Source organism: Hylobates moloch, unplaced genomic scaffold (assembly GCF_009828535.3).
Source record: "Hylobates moloch isolate HMO894 unplaced genomic scaffold, HMol_V3 SCAFFOLD_61, whole genome shotgun sequence".
Lineage (NCBI taxonomy): Eukaryota > Metazoa > Chordata > Mammalia > Primates > Hylobatidae > Hylobates > Hylobates moloch.
In genome coordinates, this window is record NW_026652336.1 from 76,288 (window position 1) to 91,787 (window position 15,500).

The window sequence follows — 15,500 nt, forward strand, 5'->3', positions numbered from 1 at the left end:
TTATTCACACATGATATTATTATCTATATTAAAAACCTTAAAGTATCTACAGAAAAATTACTAGCAAAGATTAACAGCATTGCCAGATCTAAAATCAGTATAAAAATGTAATATGCATTTTATTTGCTGGAAACAAGCAGAAAATTAATTTTAAAAGATGAATAGTAATAAAAAATAAAACTACCTGGTAAAGGATAACTATGATCTTTAAATAGAGAATTTAAAAACATTATTTAGTTACTAAGTTATGGCATTATTTAAGATCCTAAAAAGAACCACAAAGGCATACTATGCTAATGGAAAGTCAGACTCAGTATTGTAAATAGATTCATTTTACTCAAACTAGTTTTTACAAAAAATATGACAAATCAATTCTAAAATTTATATGGTAGAAGAAAGAGATAGGGAAAGCTAAAACTTTTCTGAATAGCAAAAATATGTGAGGGCCTTTGTCTCAGTATTTTTCAAGCCTTATTATTAAAAAAAAAAATTTTATTAAGATAATGTGGAGTTGTTACAGGGATAGGTAAATTTTAAGAGGAACAGAATAGAGATCTTAGAAACAGCCCCATGCAGATACGCAAATTTTAAAAATATCACAGATGTAACGTAAGTTATCAGTGTGGAAAGGATGCACTTATTTAGGATGATACAAAAGGTTTAGAAGAAAAGAAAACTAGGACCTCAAATTCCACCATACACTTTAAAACAATTCCTGGTGAATAAAAGATTCACATTTCAAAGTGAAACTTTAAAATTTTTATAAGGAAATATAGCAGGATACCTTTAAGACATCAAAATAAAGTATTTCTTAAATAAAGCATTAAAAAGGCAATTCAAAAGTTGATTGATAAATTTGACTACATTAAAATTAAGAACTTTTGTTCATAAAAAAAAAAAAAACACCACAGAGTAAAAAAACAAATCAGAAACTGGAATGTATTTACAACAAAAATAACTTACAAAAAGTGACTAGCTAGGATATACTATAATTTATTTTAGTCCTATATTGAACAGTTAGGTTATTTTTCTTTGTGTTTTTTTCTTCAACAAATGATGATATGCTAAACATCTTCATATGCATCTCCTTTTGCTGAGTGTGATTGCTGTGTCAAAAATGCCATGATTTTAGTTTACATAGATGTGGCCCTACAGAGATGTTTTTTCAGTTAACACTGTAGCAGGCTGATCATAGCTCTGAGAGATACGTCCTCACACTACTTCCCGGAACCCAAGAATGTTGCCTTATTTGGAAAAAGGGTCCTTTCAGATGTGATTAAATTAAGGATTTTGAAAGTAAGAAATTGTGTTAGGCTATCCAAGAGTCTCTAAATGCCATCACAATTGTCCCTGACCAAGGGAGATCAGACACACACAGGAGAGGAAGATGGGAATGTGAACATGGAGGCAGAAATTGAAGTGACGCAGCCACAAGTCCAGGAATGTCAGCAGTTAGGAGAAGAGAGAATACATTTCGGTTGTTTTAAGCCACCAAACTTTTGGCAATTTGTTAGAGCAGCCACCAAGTAATGCTCACTGTCATGAAAATAAGTGCATGACAATGCTGTTTTTCCCATCCCCTGCCAACATATAGATTCTGATAGAGGAAAAATAGTATATTATATATTTAGTTCATATATTTCTTCTTACCAAAAATATTGAGCATCATGCCTAAGACTAATTTATATTTCCTTTCTCTGAACTGTTTGTTCATGTCTTTATCCAGATTTGTATTGGACTATAATTTTCCTAGAAGTTCTGTAGACCCTTTTTTTTTTTTTTTTTTTCAGTAGAGATGGAGTTTCACCATGTTGTCCAGGATGGTCTTACTCTCCTGACCTCATGATCTGCCCGCCTTGGCCTTCCTAAGTGCTTACAGGCGTAAGCCACCACACCTAGCCTGTAGACCCTTTTTATAGATTATGGAAAATAATCATTTTACTGATATGTTCCACAAATATATATATATATATATATATTATTTATATTGATATTATGATTTTTTTTCTATCCAGAAACATTGGATTTTTTTATAAAGTTAATTTTTTTTTCATTACAGCTTTACCAAGTGAAGATTGCTATTAATATGATGCACTTACATTATGTTCTGGTAGTTCAGGGGTTCAGGGGGTTCATTTTGTGATTTAAATTATTTTACCTACCTTCAATTTATTTTAATATGAGTCAGTAGAAATAGAAATTAATATTTTTAATAGAAATTAATACCAACCATTTCCCAGTCAATTCTTCTTTTGCTCATTGATGTGCCAACCTGCCTTTAAGAGATATTAGCAACTTTAAATATATTTAGGACTATTTCTAGATTCTCTAGTTTGTGCTAGTGGTATTTTTACCTACTCATACACTAATAGAAATTGCTTAACCACTGTTATTTCCATTTTTAATTGGTTTTAGTATGTTGTATTCCTAGTCCCACCTGTTAAACTTATCCTCTTACATTTCAATTGCATATGTATTGAACACATTAACTTTTTTTTTTTTTTTTTGAGACAGGGTCTTGCTCTTGCCCAGGCTGGAGTGCAGTGACACAATCACTGCTCACTGTAGCCTTGACCTCCTGGGCTCAAGCAATCCTTCCACCTCAGCCTCCTGAGTAGCTGGGACCACAGACACCCACCACTACACTTGACTAATTATTTTTATTTTTGTAGATACACAATCTCCCTATGTTGCCCAGGCTGCTCTCAAACTCCTGGGTTCAAGTGAGTCTGCTGCCTCCCAAAGTGCTGAGATTATAGGCATGAGCCACTGCGACCAGCTGGAAATATTAACTTTTGAATGAACTTGTGTTTTCACCACATATTCCTTAAAAAAAAAAAAAAAAAAAAAATCTGTGGTCACATGACTTTAAAATGCATTGAAGTTGACATCTCTGCAATATAAAGATTTATGTATAGCCTTAAATGGCATCAGAAAGTTTTCCTCGCACAAATCTTGCTCATTTCTTATAAATTTGTTTCTAGACGCATATTTTTGTAGCTCTTGTAAATGTGATTTTTCTTAAACTTTTGATTTGATGGGCTTAATTTTGAACCCAGAAATCTTACAAAATTTTGTTATTGCTTATACTATTTTTTCAATTGATTCCTAGGTTTCCTGTACTGTATGTTACTAATGATAATTCTGTACCTTCTTTCCATTTTATTCATTTATTTCTCTTATTTGTTTATATTGCCTATTAACTTCAGAATAATTTTAATTCATAGTGATGAGTAAATATCATTAGCTTATTATTAAATTTAACAAGAATGCATTTAAATTTTTAAACAAATATTAGAATCTATTCAAGTTCTGTATCTATTCTGATTTTACACTTAATTTTTACCACAAATCACTATTAAATTATTTTCCAATGTATTTTTATCATTAATATAATTATATGAATTTTCTTTTGATATATTAAAATACCTATTATATTAATATATTGCTGAATATTGACTACTTGTTGCATTATTGTTGTGAACTTCACTTAGTTATGGTGTACAACTCTTTTGTTTTGCTGCTAATTCTAATTGTTAATATTTTATTTAAAAATTTGCATCAATATCAGCTTGTAAATTTAGGAGCTACATCAAATTTTGTTATAATTATTTTGATGAATTTATAAATGTAGCTTGGAAGCTTGTTTCACACACACACACACACACACACACACACACACCCCTCCACATGTATACTCTGATCAGTTTATGTAGCACTGACATTTTCAATTCTTTAATTGTTTGGTCAGTTTCCCCAGTAAGTATGTCTCAGGCTATATAAGTGAACATTCATGGAGGTAGGGATAGCATACAGGTCTTTGACAACTATATTTCTTTCATAATAATTTATCTGTTTGAATTTTCTCCACTGTGGTCAGTTTTGAACATTTATATTTTTAATTTATATTGTATAAATATATAGTTATAATTTCCAGTTTTCTCACTTCTTATGTTTCCCTATATTTTCTCCTGTTTCTCCTGTTAATGTGACAAATTGTATGAATTATTAGATTTTCTCATAGAATCAGCATGCATCTATGAGGTAAGCCCCAATCTTGGTCATGATGGGTGACATTTATTATGTATTGCTACATTCAGTTGGCTAACATTTGTTTTAAAATTTTGAACCTATGTTCATAGATGAGATTGCTTTGTTTTTCGTGTGATTGTTAATATGTTTTTGTATTGAGTTCATTCTCAAAAAATGGGTGACGAAATGTTCTCTCTTGATCTGTTCTGTGGAGTTTGTAAAAGTTTGGGATGTTCTAGTACTGGATTATTTGGTAGACTCTCCCTGAAAAATCCACTACTGATTGAATTTATTTAATGATTATGTGACATTATCTATCATTTGTTCCTGAATTAAAATATGTCCAGATTCCAATTCTTCTCTTCTCAGTCCAGTGCCACCGTCCCATTTGCAGACAACATCCTCTCTCATCTGGTTTCCTGCTATAATCTCTCTCCTTATGGACCCATTTCTATCCCTGTTTTCCTAGAGCAGCACTTTTCAAAATCATTCTCTGCAGTGACAGAAATGTCCTATATCTGTGTTGTCCAATATAGTAGCCACTTGCCACTTGCTGTTCAGCACTTGAACTCTGATTAGTGTGATTGATAAACCGGTTAATTAAATTTATACTTAAATGAATACATTTGGTGACTACAAAAATGACCATTTTATTACTTTCTTTGTATTTGTCCCACTTTCCTTGTTTTTTTTTTTTTCCTTGTTTTCACTTGATTGAGAATTTTTGCAATACTGTTGATTTCATCTTCTCATTATAGGTTTTCCTTTAAACGATATACTTTATTACTCTATTTTGAATATTTTAGTGATTATGTCAAAGTTAACCACCATGGTACTTTAATATTCCTCTTTAAAATGTAAGTATATAAGAAAGCTTTTTTTTATTATTATACTTTAAGTTTTAGGGTACATGTGCACAAGGTGCAGGTTTGTTACATGTGTATACATGTGCCATGTTGGCGTGCTGCACCCATTAACTCATCATTTAGCATCAGATATATCTCCTAATGCTATCCCTCCCCCCTCCCCCCCACTCCACAACAGTCCCTGGTGTGTGATGTTCCCCTTCCTGTGTCCACGTGTTCTCATTGTTCAATTCCCACCTATGAGTGAGAACATGTGTTGTTTGGTTTTTTGTCCTTGCGATAGTTTGCTGAGAATGATAGTTTCCAGTTTCATCCACATCCCTACAAAGGACATGAACTCATCATTTTTATGGCTACATAGTATTCCATGGTGTGTATGTGCCACATTTTCTTAATCCAGTCTATCATTGTTGGACATTTGGGTTGGTTCCAAGTCTTTGTTATTGTGAATAGTGCCGCAATAAACATACATGTGCATGTGTCTTTATAGCAGCATGATTTATAGTCCTTTGGGTATATACCCAGTAATGGGAAGGCTGGGTCAAATGGTATTCCTAGTTCTAGATCCCTGAGGAATCGCCACACCAACTTCCACAATGGTTGAACTAGTTTACACAGAAAGCTTTAATTGCAATCATCTCCTTTCAACTTATATTCTATTGCTATCCAGTATGTTAGTTTATCTTTATTCCCTCACCCTATAAATTAGTTATTTTATTGTTATTGTTTTATATAGTCAATGTTTGCCTAATTTTACCAATACTTTTACCAATGTATTTAGTACTGCTTATTATTCTGCTTTGCATTTAGACTTTCAAGCACACTTTCTTTCTGAAGTACATTCTTTAGAATTTCCTTTAATGGTGTTCTGTTAGTGGACTCGCTCTATTTTTTTTTTTCTGAAAATGTCTTTACTTTACTCTAGTTCTCAAAAATATTTTCACTGAGTGTAGAAATCTTGCAGTTATTTTCTTTTAACATGTTAAAGCTACTATTCCACTCCCTTGTAATTTTGAGCTGTTTGTTGAAAGTGGGTCATTCTTTAGTAGATCATATCCATTGCCTTTCCAGCTGCTTTTAAGGATTTTTTAGTTGTTTGTTTTTGTTTTTGTTTTTGAGATGGAGTTTCATTCTTGTTGCCCAGGCTGGAGTACAATGGCCCAGTGTCAGCTCACTGCAACCTCTGCCTCCCGGGTTCAAGTAACTCCCTGTCTCAGCCTCCCAAGTAGCTGGGATTACAGGTGCCCGCCACCACGCCTGGCTAACTTTTGTGGTTTTAGTATAGACGGGGTTTCACCATGTTGGTCAGCCTGGTCTTGAACCCCTGACCTCAGGCAATCCACCCACCTCGGCCTCCCAAAGTACTGAGATTACAGGCATAAGCCACCACGCCTGGCCTGCTTTTAAGTTTTTTTTCCCTTTGATATTCTGTAGTTTTGATGACAGGACAGTGATGAGAAGAATTTTCAATGTAAACCCTTTTTTGAAGAGGTATGAATTCTTTACTTGTACCATTGTTTTAATTTTAGAAAACCAAAAGGAATGGCATATACATTTTATAAACATCTATTCAGCATCAATGATGAGGATTGTCTTTTTTTCTCTTGTAATTTAGTGATGCAGTGGATTATTTGATACATGTTTTCATTTTTAACTATTCTTTTATTTCTGTACTAAAACCTAGTTGGTCATAGTGTATTACTCTTTTGATGTATTTCTGGGTTCTTTTGCTAACATTTTCTTGTAAATGATCTGGTTTCTACTTGTCATTATTTTCTATGATTTTACTTAAATGCTATCATTATTAAGTTTTATTATTAACATTTCACTGACTTTGTACATGAAACAGGAAGATTTATATCTTTTTTAGAGCCTAGAATAGTTTCAATAATATTGTCAGATATTTAAAGATAATTTAAAATTCAGCTGTGAAGAGATCTGGTCTGGTGCCCTCTTCAATACGATATATTCTATCACCTCCTGAATTTCTTCCATTATAATTGGTCCATTAAAAGTTTTCACTTCCTTGGGTAATTTTGGTAGTTTATATTTTACTGGGAAATCATGCTGGTTATTTATCCTGATTTTCAAAGTTGCTGCCTTTCCCTTTATGTGGCAGCGTTTCCAGATTTTAAAAATTTTTTCTGTATGTTACATTCTCTTTCTCATCCCTCATCAACTCTGCATGTCTATTTTTTCTCCTTTTTCTTTCTTCAATAACACTTGCAAGTTGTTTATCTATATTATCAGTCTTTTCAAAGAAAAGTTTGGTGATGATTCATCCTTCTTATTTTTGTTGTTTGCTATTTCATCAGATTGCTTTTTTCTATAATTCCCACTTTCTGATTTCTTTTGATAAATTATGCTGTTCTTTCAAAAATTTCTTTTCATTACTTACCGGTTTTATTTTTCTTTCTTCTTTAATTATAAAGGCAGTTAGCAACACAAACTTTTCTTTAACTACAGCTTTTACTGTGTTACATATGGTTTTGTGTAATAATTCTTTTTATCTGATTCTGAGTAGTAATGTCCTTTAAGTAATCAGCATGGTTATCAACCTACCAACCACAGCTCTAACTATTAAGAGGTCATGGCTTAGAATGATTTAGCATTTAAAAACCTAAGGTAAAGCAAGAAAAATAAAAAGTTAATTTTGTAGTATTTTAAGTTAAAAACATATGTGCTTTAAAAATCCTACAATGATTTGGTTGGAAAAGATACAATATAGAAAATAATGTAGGTCAAAATAACTGCTGTGGTAACTTCAGACAAATCTGAATCCTCAAGAGTAAATATTAAACTGTTTTTAATTGATAAATGTTCACCTGTATTTTAAAAGTAATCATCTTTCTATGTTGAAAACATTTCTATAACCATATTTTGATCAAGGTTTACTAAACTAATATTATCAATATAAAATTTCGAGACATAGACAAAAATGCTAGAGGACTGTGGCACTAAAACAGACCTCTCACTCTTTTCAATGAATTAAGGAAGATAAAATAAAGGTCTCAAAAATAGATACATAGATACAGCCTTGAAAATTGCAGTTCGGATTTTCCATCAGCCCCAGTGTGTGAGAACTCACAAAAAGTTTTACTTAGAAAAAGTGAAAGAATTTGACATGTTTGTATCACTAGTATAGTGGATCAAATTCATTCCTTCACCATTTCATAACTTTATATTCTACACAGGAAAAAGGTGACAATTGTGTCTGCTGTTAAACAATATCGAATAGTAATAAATTGCCAAACCACTCCTCGAATTAGAAAGTACAACTTCAAGAAAGGTAGGAGATAAATATATATATATACATTTAAAAAATAAAGTGGGCAGGTTAGTAAAAAAAAAAATATCAGTTGGAAAAGCTTATATGACAAAGATCTAAATCCATGGAAATCGGTCAATATTAGCACAATTAATATAATATCAATACTAATGCCCATGGAGACCACACGTGATTGTCCTCAGAAGTGGAATGTGTGGAGGTGAGGAATCTAAAAATCAAATCATCATCTCCCCTACTATGAAGCCAGCTGACAGAACTATAAACCAAATAATCATGCAGGAGTGGCAGAAGCATACCTTGCAGGAATGCAGTTAAAAAACAGAAGAAACAGCTACAAGTGTTGAATGCAGTTGCCGCATAAGAGCAGGAATCAAGGGTGGGGAGACATAAATCAAGAAACACCTCTATTCACTTATAAGCCTGGCAATTCAATTTAACTTTTTCAAAATATGTAAAAGTACCACAGTGACAAAAAGTAAATGGAAAGTTCCAAAAGACATATGAAGCACAACCCCAATTATGTACTTGTGTGTGGACATACAGGCAAATGTATAGACACACACACACACACACGCACACAGATATACATCAAAGTGTTCTCAGATAAATGATAAAATGCTATAACAGTTCTATCACAGAGTAGTGGGACTATGGGCAAATATATTTTATTTCTCAATTTCTTTGTATTTTCGAAAATGCTCTCTGCTGCTGAAGACATATTTGCACATTTTTTAATTTAAAAATTACATATTCCAAATACATGCAAGCACTGTATTAAATGCCGAGGCTGTTAAGATGAATAGGGTGCACACAACCAGCACCCTCAATTTGATCCAGAGTGAGCTACAGATACCCGAGAGGCAGCCCAGTGGCACACCACCTTAGCCAGAGTCTTTCACTCCATTTCCTGCTTTGTCTTTTCTTTGTCCTTTGTTACTCTGGGGTTGTGTTGAAGGAGATAACAAACTCTCTTGTCACTCGTGGAATCTGGGAGCAAAGGCAAAATGCTCTTGATCATTGTTGTGCATTATGAACTGTTAGAGTTTCATATTTCTGTCTGACATCTATAAGCTCTGCTGACTGCCCATACAGTGTAATGCAAGAAAACCACATTATTTATTTGGGAAGCTATTTTTGTAGTTTTCTGTGTGCATTATTTTTATTTTATATGAACTTTCTGTCCTTGAATCATTATATCCTTAAGTATATGTGTAGCAAAATAATTGATTTAATATGAGATGCTGCTCGTATTTGCTGTTATTTCTTAATAACTATAAAATATTTTTAGGTAAATGTCATGAAAATTAAATTATCACATTATAAAAGACAGGTATGTAATAGAGAAACAGATGGCTAATGAGCTGTGACTTGTCACAAATGGGTTCTAAGTTTTATAACGAGAATCTATCAGCAAATAGGAAATGTATCTGGACAAAGACCAATTGCCTGGAGTTAGTACACAGTCTAATTTTAGACCATTTCACTTTTCTTCCCTGAATGACATGAAAAATATCATTGAGTCACTTTTGCTGAAAACAACTGAACAAGACTGACAAATGCATAATGCTTCAGACCATGAAATTCCACTTGGTCCAATCATAGACGAATTTATCATGCCTGCAGCGATGTTATTGTAGCTACAAGTCATGTTCTCTCTCGCTGTGGTAACTACTGAACAGAAGTGGGCCAGGTTTGCAGAGTAAGTTACTCAAACATATGTCTTCAGATAATTTTTTTAATCAGAAGATTCTTCTGTAATTTAATATCTTTTCCTCTCAATACTCTTGACAAATGCCATTACAAAGTCTCTTGACGAGATTTTATGAATATTTGAAGGCGTTTCTGCTGTGATTGTGAAGAGTTGTGTAGCAATAAGAAACAAAAATTGTCACCAGGCACGGTGGCTCACACCTGTAATCCCAGCATTTTCGGAGGCTGGGGTGGGCGGATCACGAGGCCGGGAGTTTGAGACCAGCCTGGCCAACATGGTGAAATCCCATCTCTACTAAAAATACAAAAATTAGCCAGGGTGATGGCACGCACATGTAATCTCAGCTACTCTGGAGGCTGAGGCAGGAGAATCGCTTGAACCCGGGAGGCAGAGGTTGCAGTGAGCTATGAGATTGCCTGTTGCACTCCAGCCTGGGCAACAGAGCAAGACTCCATCACAAAAACAAAACAAAAAAAAAGAAAAGTTGTCTACCCTGGTGGGGCAGGATGGAATGAGCTACTGTCTCAGCTATTGACTTACCAATGATAAGCTAAACACTTGAAGAACATGCTTTGAAAAATGGAAGGTCAGATAGAGAAATTGCATAAAGAAGCCAAGAACAATTTCAAAGCAGAGTGAGACATCTGATGTCCAAATTGAGAAACTGAGTCAAGAAACAGACTGTTGTTGTTGGAAATCACAGAAGTGGTCATAGAGCCTACCAAAAAAATGAATGAGTGCAGGTGGAAATCAGTAACTCTCACTCCCTCTGCAGATGGTTTGTGTCCAGTTAAATGTCTAGGTCTCATAGCTTCCTCCTCCCCCTTACAAAGCCCAGTTGTTATAGAAAACGGAACCAGGCCTCAAAGCTGGGTCATTTCTTCAATCCTCCATCTTTCTCAAAGCAACCTGTGCTTGGCAGATGGCAAATGGACAGGAAGCCCTGTTGGACTTGCTGTTACTGACTCTGAGTGTGCAGTGGTGATCAAGCTAGCAGGAATGTGGACTGGGCTTCTTCCAGGACAAGCACATGGGGACAATAAGCTTCTCAAGAAAGACCTTTCAGGAGCCAAGGAACTTCCAGGCTTCCATGGTACCAGTGGGGTGAGGTAGCAGGGATGGGAGAGGGTCTTGTGGAGGGTCTCCTGATGCCACAAGCTGAGTAGCCTTGGAGGACAGCTGAGAGTGGTGGTCCAAGGAAAATCAGACTCAGAGATTTTCTCTAGATTTGGAATTGTATTTTATTATTGTTTCTAGTAACAGGTTGAAAATATGGGCCAGGCACGGTGGTTCACGCCTATAATTCCAGCACTTTGGGAGGTTAAGGTGTGTGGATAACGAGGTCAAGAGTTTGAGACAAGCCTGACCAACATGGTGAAACCCCACCTCTACTAAGAATACAAAATTTATCCAGGCGTGGTGGCAGGCATCTGTAATCCCAGGTACTTGGGGGGCTGAGGCAGGAGAATTGCTTGAACCCAGGAGGCAGAGGTTACAGTGAGCCGAAATTGCACCACTGCACTCCAGCCTGGGAGACAGAGCAAGACTCTGTCTCCAGAAAAAAAAAAAAAAAAAAAAAAAAACGGAAATATTGTAAAAGTATTGAAAAGAGAGTGCTATCCATTCATAAATGGCCAATCTGGATGTGATCTCTTCACAGACATCATTGCTCCTGAGAGGGAAGTGGCTCTCATGACACAAAACTCTGGCACCCAATTTTACAGGCAGAGCCCATGATCACCCCACACATGGGTGTCCCCACCTTCAGCCCCAGGATCTGGCTATCAGGCACCACTCCTAGTCCTACTACTCCTATTTTGAGAAGAGCCAGAGAGAGAGCTGTGACCCCTATTGAATGGCATTGATAAGCAGTGCATTCTGGGAAGAGTGATCTTTGGCAGGGTTGTACTGGTGTGAACTAGCACTAGAGGAACCAGGAATATAGATAGAACAACATAACCAGGAAAGTTTTTTCCACCTGTTTCTTTCTTCCTCCCTCTAGCTGAGATGGTGCTGTTAAACTCCAGCCAAAATGAGCAAAGGACAATTCTAAACCACAGGTCTTTGCTTTGACAAATTCTGCATACCCGTCATACCTGTAAGTGGGGATGGTTCATAATAATTAGTAATTAGTTATGGAGTGTTTTGTGTGGGTCAAGCATAGTGGTACATGTGTTTACCCTTTCATCCTCACAATAAGCCTATGAAATAAGAATTGTAATTATCACTTGTATTAGGCCATTATTGAGATGCTAAAAGGAATACCTAAGACTGTGTAATTTATAAAGCAAAGAGATTTAATTGGCTCATCGTTCTGCAGGCTGTACAGGAAGCATGGCACCAGCACCTGCTTGGCTTCTGGGAAGGCCTCAGGGAGCTTTTACTCAGGGGGAAAGCACAAGGGGAGCAGGCTCGTCACATGGCAAAAACAGGAGCAAGAGAGAGCAAAGGGGAGGTGCCACACTTTTAAATAACCAGATCTGTCAAGAACTCATCATCTCAAGGAAAGCACCAAGCCATTAGGGATCCACCCCCATGACCCAAACACCTCCCACCAGGCTCCACCTTGAGGATTACATTTCAACATGAGATTTAGAGGGGGCAAACTATATCATTCCACCTCACCTCAAATTTCATGTCTTTTTCACATTGCAAAATACAATCATCCCCTGCCAGTAATCACCTGAAGTCTTAATTCATTCCAACACTAACTCAAGTTCAAAGTCCTATCTGGAGGTGAATTCTTTCTATATATGAGGCTATAAAAACAAAACAAGTTATTTATTTCCAAGATATAATGAGGGTACAAGCATCAGGTAAATATTCCAATTCCAACAGGGATAAATTGGCCAAAAGAAAGGGCTACAGGGCTCATGGAAGTTCAAAACCCAGCAGAGAAGTCATTAAATCTTAAAGCTCCAAAATAATTTCATTCGACTTCACATCCCACATTCAGGACACAATGGTGCAAGAGGTGGGCTCCCTTGGGCAGCTCTGCCTCTGTGGCTTTTCACGGTTCAGGCTTTGCAGTTGCTGTCACAGATTGGAATGCAATGCCTGTGGCTTTTCCAGGTACAGAGTGCAAGCTGCTGGTGATACCATTCTGGGGTCTGGAAAACTTTGGCCCCTTCCTCACAGCTCCACTAGGCAGTGTACCATAGGGAATCTGTGCAGGGCCTCCAACCCCACATTTCCCCTCAGCACTGCCTTAGTAGAGGTTCTCCATGAGGGCTCTACTCCTGCAGCAGGCTTCTGCCTGTGTACCCAGGCTTTCTCATACATACTCTGAAATCTAGCTGGAGAATGCCAAGCCTCCTTCACTCTTGAACTTTGTGAACCCATGGGCTTAACACCACATCGAAGCCACCAGGGCTTACAGCTCACAGCCTCTGGAGTGGTAGCCTGAGCTATACCTCAGCTCTTCTGAGCCAGAGCTAGTGCCAGAGAGCTGGGATTTTGGGGAGCAGCGTCCTGCAGCTGCACAGGGCATAAGGGCCCTGGGCCAGGCCCACAAAACGATTCAGTCTTCCTGGGTCTCTGGCTCTGGGATGGGAGGAGTTCCCTCAGAGATCTTTGAAATGCCTTCAAGACCTTTTTCCCACTGTCTTGGCTATCAGCTCCTGGCTCCCTTTTATTTATGCTAATTTCTCTACCAACTGGTTGCTCCACAGCCCTCTTAGATTCTTCCCCTGAAAATGGGCTTTCCTTTTCTACCACATAGCTGGGCTGAAAATTTTCCAAATTTTTATGTTCTGCTTCCCCTCTAAATATAACTCCCAACTTTAAGTCATTTCTTAACTCCCACATCTGTGTGTAAGTTGTGAGCAGCCAGGTCACCTCTGAAAAGCTTTTCTGCTTAGCAACTTCTTCTAGTGGGTACACTAAATTATCACTCTTAAGTTCAAACTTCCACAGATCACTAAGGCATGAACACAATGCAGCCAAGTTCTTTGCTAAGGCATAATATGAGTAATCTTTGCTCCAGTTCCCAATACATTTCTCATTTCTGTCTGAGACCTTGTCAGCCTGAACTTCACTGTCCGTTGCACCATCAGATCAGCATTTTGGTCACAACCATTTAACCAGTCTTTAAGAAGTTCCAAATTTTCATCTTCCTGTCTTCTGAGCCCTCCAAACTCTTCCAACCTCTGCCTGTTACCCAGTTCCAAAGCTGCTTTCACATTTTCAGGTATTTTTATAGCAAGGCCCCACTCCTCAGCACAAATTTTCTATGTTAGGCTGTACTTGCATTGCCATAAAGGAATACCTAAGACTAGGTAATTTATAAAGAAAAAAAATTCAATTGGCTCATGGTTCTGCAAGCTATCAGGGAAGAATGATGCTGGTATCTGCTTGGCTTCTTGAGAGGCCTCAGGGAGCTTTTACTCATAGCAGAAGGCAAAGGGGGAGCAGGCACATCACATGGCAAAAGCAAGAGCAAGAGCAAGAGTTGTGGAGAAGGTCCACCCACTTGCAAACAACCAGATCTCTCGAGAATTCACTCACTATTGCAAGGACAGCACCAAGCCATGGGATCTGCCCCCATGATTCAATCACCTCCCACCAAGCCCCACCTCCAACATTAGGGATTATAATTCTATGTGAAATTTAGAGGGGAAAATATCCAAACTGTATCATCACTGTGCTACAGATGGAAAAAGAGGAGCACAGAAGATTGAATTGCTTGAGGTAGTATGTGCTAAAGATGCAACTTTGCCCCTGATGGTTCACTTTCAGTGCCCAAGCTCGTTTCTTTTTTTTTTTTTGAGATGGAGTCTCATCCTGTTGCCCAGGCTGAACTGCAGTGGCACTATCTCAGCTCACTGCAACCTCCACCTCCCGGGTTCACGTGATTCTCCCGCCTCAGCCTCCCGAGTAGCTGGGATTACAAGCACACACCACCACACCCAGCTAATTTTTTGTATTTTTAGTAAAGGCGGGGTTTCACTATGTTGGCCAGACTGGTCTCGAACTCCTGACCTCATGATCTGCCTGCCTCGGCCTCCCAAAGTGCTGGGATTATAGGCATGAGCCACCGCACCCCACTTCAACACCCAAGCTCTTAACCCTTATGGTATACAACTCACTTTTAGTCATAGTGTTTTGGGTACTATCACACTTCAGAAATTTAGAGTGTTGTGCATATGTTGTTGAATTTTTAGGATTAACAAATAGGTGTGTTCGCTTCAGCAGCATGTATACTAAAATTGGAACGATATAGAGAAGATAAGCATGGCCCCTGCACATGGATGACACACAAATTCATGAAGCGTCCCATATTTTATATGCATATCAATTGGAAGTCGTTATATGAGGAACAGACAGCTCAGAGGTTTATTAAAATAAGCAAAACACAAAGGCAGAAAGTATCTGAGAAAAAGTAGGCATTTGATCATCAATTTATTTCCAAACATTTAGAGAGTAATTTTATTATTGAAACATAATCAAAGAATATTAAGAAAACACTGAATTGCTTTAATTCTTTTAATGGTTGCCTTAGGATTTATAGTGCACATCTCTAATTAATAATGGTCTATATTCAAATAATATGCATCTCACATGTAATATAAACCAGTAGAACAGTATATTCCACATTTTTCCC

At 36.9% G+C, this 15,500-nt stretch overlaps 1 non-coding gene across 1 annotated transcript; it reads left to right on the forward strand.

Moving 5' to 3' along the window:
* Positions 1-15,075: 15,075 nt before the first annotated feature.
* Positions 15,076-15,182, forward strand: LOC116463777 (U6 spliceosomal RNA). Its single transcript, XR_004246771.1, has one exon. It is a non-coding gene; the product is annotated as a U6 spliceosomal RNA (small nuclear RNA).
* The last annotated feature ends 318 nt before the right edge of the window (positions 15,183-15,500 follow it).